The sequence below is a fragment of the Procambarus clarkii genome, chromosome 64, assembly GCF_040958095.1.
Source record: "Procambarus clarkii isolate CNS0578487 chromosome 64, FALCON_Pclarkii_2.0, whole genome shotgun sequence".
In the NCBI taxonomy this organism is placed as follows: Eukaryota; Metazoa; Arthropoda; class Malacostraca; order Decapoda; family Cambaridae; genus Procambarus; species Procambarus clarkii.
The window spans coordinates 1,484,792-1,498,189 of NC_091213.1; the positions used below are offsets into that span (position 1 = coordinate 1,484,792).

Below are 13,398 nucleotides of genomic sequence, written 5' to 3' on the forward strand. Positions count from 1 at the left end.
AGAGGGAATACAGAGAACATATACGGCACGCATAGACGAGATAAAACACCTAAACTATTGGGACCGTCTCAATGTTCTCCAAATGTACTCTCTAGAAAGGAGACGAGAGAGATACCAAATAACATACACATGGAAAATACTGGAGGGCCAGGTCCCAAATCTACACAGTAAAATAATGTAGTGGAGTGAACGATATGGAAGAAAATGCAAGATTGAACCAGTGAAGAGCAAAGGTGCCATAGGCACTATCAGAGAACACTGTATAAACATCAGAGGTCCGCGGTTGTTCAACGTCCTCCCAGCGACTATAAGAAAGATTGCTGGAACAACTGTGGACATCTTCAAGAGAAAACTGGACTGTTTTCTAAGAAGTTCCGGATCAGCCGGGCTGTGATGGGTATGTGGGCCTGTGGCCCGCTCCAACCAACAGCCTGGTGGACCAAACTCTCACAAGTCAAGCCTGGCCTCGGGCCGGGCTAGGGGAGTAGAAGAACTCCCAGAACCCCATCAACCAGGTATCAACCAACAGCCTGGTGGACCAAACTCTCACAAGTCGAGCCTGGCCTCGGGCCGGGCTTGGGGAGTAGAAGAACTCCCAGAACCCCATCAACCAGGTATCAAGCAGGCTTACAGTGGACAGCCCGCGCACAGTCCGCATTCCACCAGGGAACGCGCTTCCGCGTGCCCCAGGAGGTAGAGCGAGGAATAGAGTGGAGGGCAGCATCAAAGATGGTGTCATGGAAAAGGAAGAGGGTGCGAGGAAGAGGCAGAGAGGAGAAGTCAGTGAGAGTAGCACGGAGGGTGAATAGGTTCCAGTCAGCTTTGGCAAACTGCCACCTAGGGAAGGAGAGGGGAGGGTGAAAATAGAAATAAGGATGGGGAAATGGTCACTGTTATGGAGGTCATCAAGAACATGCCACGTGAGATCTAAGTAAAGGGACGACGAGCAGAGAGAAAGATCAAGACAGGAATGGGTGCGAGTTCAAGTCTACATGGGTGGGCTCACCAGAATTCAGAAGACAGGGAAGAGAGGACAAATGGCTTGAGAAGGCGGCCTCGGGTGTTAGTCAGAACGTCACCCCAGAGGGTATGTCGACAGTTGAAATCACCCAACAGGAGCACCGGCTCTGGCAAGGAGTCCAGGAGGTGCTTAAGATCAGGAAGGGAAAGCGGGACATTTGAGGAGAGATAAATGGAACAGACTGTATACCATTTACTCACAAAAACACGGGCAGCAGAGCAATGGATAGGCGAAAACAACAGTAGGGGGACGAAGGAAATATCAGTACAAATCAAGAGAGCAGTAGAGTTATGGGGCCCCAGCAAAAGCTGGGGGCGGGGGGAAAAAGAAAGGAATAACCATGAAAGTGACCAGGACGAGCACCAAGCATCAGTTCCTGGAAACAAACACAAAGTGGTGAAAACTGTGTAATCAGAAGTTGGAGTTCATGGAAGTTAGCATAAAATCCACGAATATTCCATTGAAGAATAGACATTATCAAAAAGAGAAAGGACAGCAACAGAGAACAATGAAGAAACAAAGGTAAAGAAGAACACAGTATATTAAATAAGCTCAGGATCAGGGTCAATAAAATCAGGGTTAGGGGGCATGGGTAAACTGAGTTAGGATTGAGTGAAGGGAGCGGGAGGACAGACCAGAGGCGGACGGGTAGGGTCCGGAGGAGGAGATAACTGAGAGGGGAGGTCAAGGACAGCAGGAGGAGGGGGATGGGGCAGAAACCGGGGAGTGCATCTCAGCAAGGGCAGCAACTGAGAGGGAATCAGGGGCTAAAGTAACCTCCATAGCTGGGACAGGGAAGCCCGACCACCGAAATGGAAGGGGACGGAGCGATAGTCAGAGGTGGGGGGTGAGGAAGAAAGCGACGCCTTCTTACCTGCCGGGGAGGACGAAGGAGAAGAGCCAGGCTTACATTTCTGACTCAATATCTTGAGGTTATCTTGAGATGATTTCGGGGCTTTTTAGTGTCCCCGCGGCCCGGTCCCCAACCAGGCCTCCACCCCCAGGAAGCAGCCCGTGACAGCTGACTAACACCCAGGTACCTATTTTACTGCTAGGTAACAGGGGCATAGGGTGAAAGAAACTCTGCCCATTGTTTCTCGCCGGCGCCTGGGATCGAACCCAGGACCACAGGATCACAAGTCCAGCGTGCTGTCCGCTCGGCCGACCGGCTCCCCCTTAAAGTCTCTCTTTGAGGTATTCTTCTCTCAAAGAATACCTGTCTCTCAAAGAGACAGGTATTCAAAAACAACGCACTGGGCGACAAACTCAATTGTCTCAACAGGAGAAGATGAATGGGAGTGAACAACATGAAGATTGCTGGGAGAGTGATGGACATCAGCCTGGACAGACAGGCGGTATGGAGGGCCAAGAGACTTGAGGGTGAGACAGGATGGGAAGAAGGATTCGGGGAAAGAAGGGAAAGAAGACACATGAGACATGGCAGACTGAGGAGAAAAGGGGGGAAACTTCAGATGAAGAACCAGGAGAGGGCTCCTTCGAGACAGAACGTAAAGGAACAGGGGAGGAGGAGGTAGTGGGCGTGTTTGGGTCTAAGATCTGGAAACAGTTGTGAGACTGAGTAAGGTGGGAAGGACGAGGAGAGGTAGAACGCAACACGCGAGCGTAGGATACGCCAGCGAAAGGGGTGAGACGGCGAACTTGGTATCTCGCTTTAGGAAAAGGCAGACGATCCCGGTGTTTTAAAAGTTGAGGACGGCTTCCTCAAGTTTGTAGTGTACAGTATACACGAGCGGGAGAAGGTAGGGTGGGCCTCACCACAATTGAGGCAGCGAGCCTGGGAAGAAGTGCACTCGGACTTAGAGTGATCAGCAGCCCCACACATGGGGCATAGATACACAGTACTTGAGCATTTGAGGACACCGTGCCCAAACTTCCAGCACTTATTGCAAAGTCTAGGAGAGGGAATGTACTCCTGAACGGAGCATCTGGCACCAGCAAGAATTATAGAGAGCGGAAGGGTCCTACTATCAAAGGTGATTTTCACAACTCGAAGGGGCTCACGGCGACGACCACGAGGGGGGTCGAGTGAATGTGTCTACCTGGAGGACAGGATGGCTTTGGGCTTCGAGGATATGTTTAATATCCTCATGACAGTTTTTTTTAGGTCCCTAACACCAGTTGCAACATGGTGCGGGAGGAGAACAGTGCCAACACTGGCATTTAACCGAGCATTTTTAGAGACCCGAACAGGGGTCTCCCCAATGCAGGACAATGCGGCTAAGCAGGTAGCTGCATCCAGTGAACGAGCAGCAACGACACATGTACCTAAACGGGTGGGCTTAAAAGTAACAGAGGCATCCACCGAATCAACAAGGTGTTTATGGACTGAGAAATCATCAGATGGTGTAGAATCCAGAGGGAGGAGATCAAAGTATTTAGCTCACGAAGCAGGACCAAACAAGGCTTGGTACGTATTAGTATGGGAAGGGATTGTGCGAGTACGGCTGTGGCGGGGACGGCGTTGAGAACCCCCAGAGAGAGATGGGTTAAAAGGTGCAGTAGTCACGATGAGAGACTGAGCCGCGCCAGGGGACGAGGTGGTCACCGCTGGGGGCATATGGCTCGACCACACCACAGAGGAGGGAATGGAGCTGGGGGTAGTAGTCAGGAGGGTCAGAGGAGGAGCTAGGTCTGGGCCCAATGTAGCGGGGGCTACAGAGCCCAGTGTTCCAACACAGTCCGACTCGGGGACTTGGTCGCCCACCCCACGAGCCTGAGAAGTCATAAGAGGAACAATATTTATAGACATGAAAAGGTGAGGCAAGACTTTCATTCATGAATGTGCCCACATACCCACCACGGACTCACAATTAGAGGATATGACACCCAACAAGAGACTTATTGCGGATCTTGCTGGAGCTCCTCAGGGGTGCGTCGTGAGTATAAGCCCCACAATTGCCACCTAAAGAACCGTCAGTCCATCGAGATCGGGTTCAGTGATGAAAGGAGGATTGACAATAAAAGGGTCCCCTCGTTCGAGACATTGATACTACAAGTTCTACGGGTGCAAGAGTATGCCTCCTCAAACACCCGGGGTCAAAACAAAAGAAGGCCAAAAGAATGATCAAAGCAGGCAAAAGGTCGGCGGGAAATGACAATTTGAAAGGAGAAGAGGGGAGAAAAATGAAACATGAGGAAAAGGAAAAGATGTCTGGCACAATTAGTAAAGGCAGCAGCAGGAGCATAGGCTGCAAAAGGACAGGACCATGGGGCATCACACTCCGGCAGCCGCCCACCAAGCCCCCTCATGGCGACAACGGGCCAGACAGGGAGGGGGGATCAAAAGTCAAACAGGCCACAAGATTTAGGGAAGGGAATGTTTCATCAATACTGGATCTAATATTCACCAGGAAAGAATGAGGAGATATTTGACATCCAGTACCTTCCTCTGTCCTGTCCTGTCTGTCCCGTTGGAAATTAAATATGCTTTGCAATATAATCTAGAAGAGAATGGGGACATTGAAACAGTTGATAAACTCGATTTCAAGAGAGGACACTATGGGGAACTCAGAAAAATCTTTAATGAGTTTAATAGGACAGACTTGTTGCTAGGAAAGGAAGTAAATGAGATGTATGCCAAATTATGCAAAATATACGATGAAGGCGCACAAACATTCATACCAATGACAAGACAAGTGAGCATCATCACACTGAAGAGTCACACTGCTGCAGGCTCCAGGATAATTCAAATTATCTAAGTGTGGGGAGCAGGGGTGAGGGTTGCAAGTGGTGTTCCAGAATACATGAAGGTGTAGGGAAATTGAAAATAAACCAAGAGATAAGAAATAATTGTTAGTGAATGAAAATTCTTGGCTAGAAAAGTTGATCTTTCAAAAGAGCAGAATGTCAACAAAGATGGCCACCACCACATGGGAGGACAGTACTCCAGCAAGGGAATGTTTTGCAGGTTTTCTGCAAAAACAGCAGAATGGTGGTTTTCTTGGCAGGTTAACAATTACTGAGGACATGCTAAAGAATTATGAAGAAAAGGTTATTAAATTAGAACAAGAAAATGAAGGTCTCAAGATTAAGTTTTGTAAATTTTAAAACTAGTCTCATAATAATAGAGCAATAACTGGAATTTTAACAAATATTTTAATTTTGGACGCTCATCATCAAAATTATTTATATCTTTCCTGTGTTCTGACATCAATTTTCATGTTACATCGCTCGTTTTGGTATCAAATTGTTCGCAATATAAAAGTGCGCATTTTAAAACTAGTCCCATAATAATAGCACAATAAATAGAATTTTAACATTTTAAAATTTAAAATTTAGACCCAAAAACGTATTTATAATCTTTCAAGTGTTCTGACATCAAGTTTCGTGTTACATCTTTCATTTTGGTATCAAATTGTGCACATTCTAAAGGCGCTTATTTTGAAACTATCCCGAGATTGATCGGATAAAAAATGAATTTTATACAAATATTTTTGTAGTAGATGCGAGTCCTGTCCATGGCTAGGACTCGAGAGAAAAAAAATGGATGTGATCAGTGTCCAAAGTGAGCGATAGTGTTAAATGAAGTCATATTTCTAAGGGGCTATTCAGTTTGGAGACGTGACAGGAAAACTAGGAAGGGAGGAGTGGCTGTGCTGGTCAAAGAACACTTGAAGGTAAAGAGTGTTAATATTTGAAAACCCTCGAGACATTGACATAATGGCATTGCAGGTCTGGAATCAGGATGATAAGCTGATAATTTTAAATGCCTACAGCCCTCCAGCCAGCAACACATGGACAAAGGAAGAACTGGATGACAAACGAGAGAGCCTCATAATGGTCATGAGAGATATTATTGTACAAGCAGATAAAGATAAATCACAACTGTTGATACTGGGGGACTTCAACTTTAAAGCAATAGACTGGGAGGCCTATGAAGCAAGAACGGAGGACTTTTGGACATGCAGATTTGTGAACCTCATTCTGGAGACATTCTTGTATCAACACATCAAGCAGGCCACAAGAATGAGGAAAGGAGATGTACAGTCAGTATTGGATCTAGTATTCACCAGGAAAGAAGAAGAGATATTTGACATCCAGTACCTTCCTCCCTTGGGAAAAGTGATCACGTCCTGTTAGACATTAAATATACTTTTGGAAAACTTGTCTTGCGAAACAACAACAACACTGTCATCGGAGTGACATCCCGAGAACCAGCAGGAACGCTCGTTAATCGAGCGAAAGCTCGTCATTCGAGACAAATTTTCTGCGAGTGGCTTGCCCGTTACTCGAAATGCTCGTAACTGGAGCCGCTCGTCACTCGAGGTTCTACTATAGTTTCAAAGTGTTATATAACAGAGTACTGGGAAGACAGGATACCATGAGCATAGCTCTCATCCTGTAACTACACTTAGGTAATTAGTGTGGCCCCGTGCAGTGGCAGCCTCTCACTGTGGCCCCGTGCAGTGGCAGCCTCTCACTGTGGCCCCGTGCAGTGGTAGTCTCATTGTGGCCCCGTCCAGAGGCAGCCTCTCACTGTGGCCCCGTGCAGTGGCAGCCTCTCACAGTGGCCCCGTGCAGTGGCAGCCTCTCACCGTGGCCCCGTGCAGTGGCAGCCTCTCACAGTGGCCCCGTGCAGTGGCAGCCTCTCACCGTGGCCCCGTGCAGTGGCAGCCTCTCACCGTGGCCCCGTGCAGTGGCAGCCTCTCACCGTGGCCCCGTGTAGTGGCAGCCTCTCACCGTGGCCCCGTGCAGTGGCAGCCTCTCACCGTGGCCCCGTGCAGTGGCAGCCTCTCACCGTGGCCCCGTGCAGTGGCAGCCTCTCACCGTGGCCCCGTGCAGTGGCAGCCTCTCACCGTGGCCCCGTGTAGTGGCAGCCTCTCACCGTGGCCCCGTGTAGTGGCAGCCTCTCACCGTGGCCCCGTGCAGTGGCAGCCTCTCACCGTGGCCCCGTGCAGTGGCAGCCTCTCACTGTGGCCCCCGTGTAGTGGCAACCTCTCACTGTGGCCCCCGTGCAGTGGCAGCCTCTCACTGTGGCCCCGTGCAGTGGCAGCCTCTCACTGTGGCCCCGTGTAGTGGCAGCCTCTCACCGTGGCCCCGTGCAGTGGCAGCCTCTCACCGTGGCCCCGTGCAGTGGCAGCCTCTCACCGTGGCCCCATGCAGTGGCAGCCTCTCACTGTGGCCCCGTGCAGTGGCAGCCTCTCACTGTGGCCCCCGTGTAGTGGCAGCCTCTCACTGTGGCCCCCGTGCAGTGGCAGCCTCTCACTGTGGCCCCGTGTAGTGGCAGCCTCTCACTGTGGCCCCCGTGTAGTGGCAGCCTCTCACCGTGGCCCCGTGCAGTGGCAGTCTTTCACTGTGGCCCCGTGTAGTGGCAGCCTCTCACCGTGGCCCCGTGCAGTGGCAGCCACTCACCGTGGCCCCGTGCAGTGGCAGCCTCTCACTGTGGCCCCGTGTAGTGGCAGCCTCTCACCGTGGCCCCCGTGTAGTGGCAGCCTCTCACCGTGGCCCCGTGCAGTGGCAGCCTCTCACCGTGGCCCCGTGCAGTGGCAGCCTCTCACTGTGGCCCCGTGTAGTGGCAGCCTCTCACCGTGGCCCCCGTGTAGTGGCAGCCTCTCACCGTGGCCCCGTGTAGTGGCAGCCTCTCACCGTGGCCCCGTGTAGTGGCAGCCTCTCACTGTGGCCCCCGTGTAGTGGCAGCCTCTCACTGTGGCCCCGTGCAGTGGCAGCCTCTCACTGTGGCCCCGTACAGTCACAGCCGCCATATAACTAATGTATACCTAGGTCAGTGTAGGTGTGGTGGCTATGGTAGGTGGAGTGAGCGTGGTGTGGTCCTCAGGGAGAAGGAACACTTGGTGTGTAGAGCTCGTCTACCCGCTGCTGGACCCAACCTTCAAATGCTCCCTCCACAATGGTAAACAATCAGAGCTGCCAACTGAACCCTCTCCATAATTCTCGAAAGACTACAAATGTAATAATGTTTTGCAAATATTTCAATTGGAAATTATATATGATAATATTTAATTATGTGTTGATATATGAAATGTATGATATAAGTATTCCGAAGCTGTGAGTACACAGGATTGCCAATCTCCTATATCCACGTTCATAAACTAACGAACGTTAATTTCTTATTTTTTTCTCTTTTTTTTCTATATACAAGAGTTTGTAGCGAGTACAAACAATATACTCACTAAAGTCTCTCCTTAGCTTAATGGCGTAACTAATTAGCACTAATTACACAAGCTATAATCCTGTAGCGAGTAGATTATCCCAATAATATACTCGCTCCAAATATAGTGTTAATGTTCCTGTCAACCTTTGGAGATGAATGAGGTGAGGCGTTGCCCGGGCAACACGGTGAGATGCCCGAGCAATATAAGCAGCGGTGTAGCGAACATTAACTAGTCTACTTTCAAGTGTGGTCTAGAGCAGACACTTGCGAGATACTCTACCAACGCTCAGTGCGCTCAACTCACACCAACGTATCACCTGTGTACTTCTGTATATTCGACCAAATATATATATAGTATCTTAGTGTCTGTGTTTATTTGTCACCATACTTTACGTAACAATAGAACCGTTACATTGGTCACTCCGAGGTCACCAATGTAACGGTTCTATTGTTACGTAAAGTATGGTGACAAATAAACACAGACACTAAGATACTATATATATATTTGGTCGAATATACAGAAGTACACAGGTGATACGTTGGTGTGAGTTGAGCGCACTGAGCGTTGGTAGAGTATCTCGCAAGTGTCTGCTCTAGACCACACTTGAAAGTAGACTAGTTAATGTTCGCTACACCGCTGCTTATATTGCTCGGGCATCTCACCGTGTTGCCCGGGCAACGCCTCACCTCATTCATCTCCAAAGGTTGACAGGAACATTAACACTATATAACACCTTGTGCGGGCATTTCACCAGATCCCTGTGGAACCGGCAGACATTCCGAAAACAGCGATCACAACACCTTTTGGACTGTTTGAATTCGTCCGGATGCCTTTTGGTCTACGGAATGCAGCCCAGACATTCCAACGCTTCATCGACCAAGTAGTTAAGGACCTTCCTTTTTGCTACGCCTACATTGACGATCTGCTGGTGGCCAGTACATCACCAACAGAACATCTGCTACACCTCCGACTCCTTCTCACCCGTCTGCGCAACTTCGGTTTGCAGCTCAACTCCGAGAAGTGTATTTTCCATGTTCCAGAGCTGGATTTCTTGGGACACCGTGTGTCAGCAGCAGGGGTCCAACCACTAGAGAAGAAAATCGAGGCAATCAAGGAATTCCCGCGCCCATCTACTCCAAAGAAGTTGCAAGAATTTCTTGGTGTGGTGAATTTTTATCATCGATTCATCCCACATTGTTCGGACATCTTGCGACACTTATACGACCTCTTACATGGTCGGAAACTCACGTCCCGTCTTCCGTTGGAGTGGACTCCCCAGGCAGAGACAGCATTCACCGACATAAAAAACAAGCTGGCGGAATTCACCTTACTCGCACACCCAGTGTCTGACGCTCCCACCAATCTCTCTACCGACGCTTCAAACACAGCAATTGGTGCTGTACTACAACAGCTCATTGAAGGAGAATGGCGCCCAATTGCATTCTTTTCAGCGCGCCTGTCACCCACTGAAGAGAAGTACAGCACTTTTGATAGGGAACTGCTCGCCATCTACTCAGCCATACAACATTTCCGGCACTTTCTCGAGGGGCGGAACTTCCACATCCTCACAGACCACAAACCTCTCACTTATGCGCTGGCGGCCAAGGGTGATGCTCACTCTCCTCGAGTAGCCAACCACCTGGGATTTATTTCCCAATTTACCTCGGATATCCGTCATGTCAAAGGAACTAATAATGTCATAGCCGATGCACTGTCTCGACCCACCATAAACCACGTCGTGACAAACCCAGCTCAGGTGGACTATTGTGTAATCAGTAAGGCCCAACGGGAAGACCCTGATCTGCAGCGATTACGAACATCTGACACAGCTCTCCGGTTCATCGAGATTCCCATGGAAGGTGGCGGAAGTATAATCTGTGACACCTCACGGACGGGAGCACTTAGGCCCTACATTCCTGCCCAGTTTCGCTGGAAAACGTTCTCAGTATTTCACTCCCTAGCACACCCAGGAGTACGCGCTTCCCAGAAACTACTAACGGAGCGTGTTGTATGGCCAGGAATCAATGCCGATGTTCGACGATGGACTCGCTCATGTCTCCAGTGCCAGCGAGCGAAAACACATCGTCACACAAAGAGCCCTCTTCAACAGTTTCCGTTACCTTCTGACCGTTTCGAGGTGGTGCATGTAGACATCGTTGGACCATTACCGTCGGCAAGAGGATATTCTTATCTACTCACCTGCATCGATCGATTCTCCAGATGGCCGGAAGCAATCCCATTAATCAACATCTCAGCTGAGTCAGTGGTCCAGGCTTTCCTCTCTGGATGGGTCGCCCGTTTTGGCAGCCCCTCTGTCATCATCACCGACCAAGGACGACAGTTTGAATCATATCTATGGAAGGAACTTATGGAATTCCTCGGCACCACACATAACCGAACCACAGCATACCACCCTGAGTCGAACGGAATGGTAGAACGCTTTCATAGACAACTAAAAGCTGCCCTAAGAGCTCAAGCACGCCCTGATGATTGGATCGACAACCTTCCATTAGTCTTGCTTGGCATCCGTTCGGCCACGAAGGAGGGCAGTGGATTCTCGGCAGCAGACTTAGTATACGGATCTAGCCTGCGGCTTCCGGGCGAATTCTTAACCCCAACGCCACTTATCACACCCCCAGACCCCACTTTTGTCCAGAAATTACGGGCGGCCATGACAAACATTCGGCCTACACCACCACGCCAACCGACAACTCGTGCTACATATGTGCCTCATGAGCTCCACACAACTGAACACGTGTTTGTAAGAGTCGACGCTGTTCGACGCCCGCTACAGTCACCTTACGAAGGACCATTTAAAGTGGTTTCTCGAACACCGAAGTTCTTCACCATTGAACGCCGAGGACAGCGGGTAAACATCTCCATCGATCGCCTTAAACCAGCACACTGTGACGCTGCCCCAGACATCCCTCCAGAGACACATCCGCCGACTACGCAGTTCACTTTTCGACCACAGTTACCAGCAGCACCGCCACCTACGACAACGGACGATCCTGTACGACCTCTCACCCTACAACCCCAGTTACCAGCCGCACCACAACCTGATCCTGCGACGACGGACGATCCTGTGCGACCTCCCACCCTACGACCCCAGTTAGATGACATCAGCGAAGAGGAGGAAGTTAACTTTGATGGTTATGTAACGCGAGCAGGGCGTACAATTCGCCGACCAGCTAAGTTCCTTGATCAAGTATTTTTCCTTTCATCCCCTGGGAGGGGGAGTTCTGTAGCGAGTAGATTATCCCAATAATATACTCGCTCCAAATATAGTGTTAATGTTCCTGTCAACCTTTGGAGATGAATGAGGTGAGGCGTTGCCCGGGCAACACGGTGAGATGCCCGAGCAATATAAGCAGCGGTGTAGCGAACATTAACTAGTCTACTTTCAAGTGTGGTCTAGAGCAGACACTTGCGAGATACTCTACCAACGCTCAGTGCGCTCAACTCACACCAACGTATCACCTGTGTACTTCTGTATATTCGACCAAATATATATATAGTATCTTAGTGTCTGTGTTTATTTGTCACCATACTTTACGTAACAATAGAACCGTTACAATCCTAACCCTATTTACAGGGGTTATATTCAATAATATGAGTGAATTCAATAACTTGGTAAGCAGTTTGATGATAGCATCGGTAAGCAAGATCACTTGGTAAGCATTTTGATGATGTAAATGCACTACTTTCAGCGCTATGCTCTAACAGACCTGGCTAAGTAAAGACCATACCAAACTTTTCAACTTAGCTGGTTATAGAGCTATTCACAACTGTAGGCCTAACAAAAAAGGTGGTGGCACAGCTATATACTACCAAGATACCTTCATCTGCAACAGTGTCATTAGTGATAGAGATGACTACTGTGAATATATTTTTGCTCAATTTTCAATTAAATCCCTCAAATTCTCCTTGACTATTGGAGCCATCTATAGATTTCCCAATAATAACGTAGTTGCATTCTCAGACAACTTAAGGAATCTTATCATAAACAATAATCTGAACAAAAATCACATAGTTCTCGGAGGTGATTTCAATATTGACCTAAGGCAACAAAATAGCCCTCAAGTAGACTATTTCCTTAACAGCATGAATTCCTGTATGCTCATCCCTGCAATCACCAAGCCCACCCGAGTCACTCAAACATCTACGACTACCCTGGATCACTTATGGACCAACATAACAGCTCCCCCTTACACCAGGTATAATCACTGACAGAACAACTGACCACTATCCTACCTTCCTTGTAGCGGATATGGCTATAACACCACTAGCTAACAAGAAAATTACCCTTAGGTTACACAGTGAAGCGGCAATAGGAAATCTCACAAATGCCCTCCACAATGTAAACTGGGAATCTGAATTTATTAATACACATGATATTAATTCGTTAACTAGCCTCTTCCTTTCCAAAATTCTAAGCCTTTACAATACTTATTGTCCTCTCCTCACCAAGCAAGTAACTGGCGAAAGGTTAAATAATCCCTAGCTCACTAATGGCATATTTAAAGCAATCGACAAGAAATATGAATATGAAAAAACAGTAAAAGCTGCTCCTTCACTGGATGCAGCTACCCGCTTAGCCGCATTGTGCTGCATTTGGGAGACCCCTGTTCGGGTCTCCAAAAACGCAATTAAATGCCAGTGTTGGTATTGTTCTCCTCCCGCACCATGTTGCAACTGGTGTTAGGGACCTAAAAAAAACTGTCATGAGGATATTAAACATATCCTCGAAGCCCAAAGCCATCCTGTCCTCCAGGTAGACACGTACGTTCACTCGACCCCCCTCGTGGTCGTCGCCGTCAGCCCCTTCGAGTTGTGAAAATCACCTTTGATAGTAGGACCCTTCCGCCCTCTATAATTCTTGCTGGTGCCAGATGCTCCGTTCAGGAATACATTCCCTCTCCTAGACTTTGCAATAAGTGTTGGAAGTTCGGGCACGGTGTCCTCAAATGCACCAGTACTGTGTATCTGTGCCCCATGTGTGGGGACGATAGTCAATCTAAGTCTAAGTGCACTTCTCCCCAGGCTCGCTGCCTCAATTGCGGTGAAGCCCACCCTGGTTGATACCTTCTCACGCTCGTGTATGCACTACAAACTCGAGGAAGCCGTCCTCAACTTGAAGCACCGTGATCGTCTGTCTTTTCCTGAAGCGAGACGAACACCCCTTTCGCGGGCGTCTCCTATGCTCGTGTATTGCGTTCTACTTCTCCTCGTCTTTCCCGTCTT

General features: G+C 48.9%; 1 protein-coding gene across 2 annotated transcripts in view; it reads right to left on the minus strand.

The window, feature by feature from the left end:
* The window catches only part of LOC123768902 (uncharacterized), a 76,948-nt gene that overhangs the window by 56,208 nt on the left and 7,342 nt on the right, over positions 1 to 13,398 (minus strand). The window contains exon 1 of one of the 2 annotated variants that reach the window (XM_045759690.2): positions 7,759 to 7,913. The exons of the other annotated variant lie outside the window; for it this stretch is intronic. The gene's annotated coding sequence lies outside the window, so the exon portion shown is untranslated. Of the gene's footprint in view, positions 1 to 7,758; positions 7,914 to 13,398 lie in introns of those variants that run through there. 2 annotated transcript variants of the gene reach the window in all.